This window comes from Eutrema salsugineum, unplaced genomic scaffold (assembly GCF_000478725.1).
Source record: "Eutrema salsugineum unplaced genomic scaffold, Eutsalg1_0 scaffold_9, whole genome shotgun sequence".
Taxonomy (NCBI): Eukaryota; Viridiplantae; Streptophyta; class Magnoliopsida; order Brassicales; family Brassicaceae; genus Eutrema; species Eutrema salsugineum.
The window spans coordinates 12,506,505-12,507,617 of record NW_006256342.1 but is presented as its reverse complement, the minus strand read 5'-3'; the positions used below and the strand labels follow the sequence as shown (position 1 = coordinate 12,507,617).

General features: G+C 44.6%; 1 non-coding gene across 1 annotated transcript; it reads left to right on the top strand.

Moving 5' to 3' along the window:
- Positions 1–206: 206 nt before the first annotated feature.
- LOC112087366 lies at positions 207–313 on the top strand. The gene has a single exon (XR_002900055.1). It is a non-coding gene; the product is annotated as a small nucleolar RNA R71 (small nucleolar RNA).
- Positions 314–1,113: the final 800 nt, after the last annotated feature.

Below are 1,113 nucleotides of genomic sequence, written 5' to 3'. Positions count from 1 at the left end.
CTTGTTGTTTACTAGAACCTTCTTCTCTATAGCACCGGTCATAGTCTTCCCCATAAGTGTCTTGGCTCATGGCTAGGTTCTCAACAAGTTCCATAGCTGCAGTGATTTCTTTTGCCAAGAAATTCCCATTTGATGCTGTGTCCAGCTGAGTTCTGATCTTGGGAACTGCTCCTCTATACAGAGTGCTAAGGAGAGAGGCTTCTGAAAAGCCATGATGTGGGCACTGAGTTGTATAGCTCCTAAACCTGTCCCAAGCTTCTCCATAGGTCTCATTAGAATGCTGAGTGAAGCTTGAAATCTTGGTCCTTAGCCTGGCGGTTCTAGCAGTGGAGAAGAACTTAGATAAGAATGCTAACTTGCATTGTTCCCAAGTCTGTATTGAACCGCTAGGTAGGTTCTTCTCCCATTGGTGTGCCTTGTCTCCTAAACTGAATGGGAACAACCTGAGCTTATAACTGTCTTCAGAGACACCACTGATCTTTGTGAGATCACAAACTCTATCAAAGTGATCCAAATGCTCCAAAGGATCCTCATTTGGCAGCCCATAGAACTTAGAGTTCTGCACCATGTTGAGCATAGAGGCTTTCACTTCAAAATTGGTGTTCTGAACTGGAGGAGCTTGAATGCCGGCTCTGTATTGGTGTGTATTAGCTCGGTCATTGTCTCCTACATAGACTAGTGGAGGCTCTTGATGCCTGGGTGGATTTGGGAAGGGTTCTTGTTGATGAACCCGAGGCCGGTCTTGGTTCTGATTACCCTGAGCTGGTCCGTGATGGACCTGACCGTGTGGCATCTCATTTCTGTTCCCAGTAGCTCTAATATCAGTTTCTTGACCGTGAGCAGCTTCTTGAGCCTGGTGCTCAATCCCAACTTGCTGATCCATTCCCAATCTCTCCAAATGAGCAGCTCTTTCTCTTTGTCTTCTAAGTTGACCTCTTGTGATCATACACCAGAAAACAAAGAAAGAACTTGAAAGGGAATCAGTAAAACAAACTAAACTTGATCTCAAAAACTATATCAGACACTAATGCTAACTAGCCCCACACAATATGGCAACGGCGCCAATTGATAACTAAGAGTTTTCACTCTTTAAAGAGGTTATCAATACCCCTG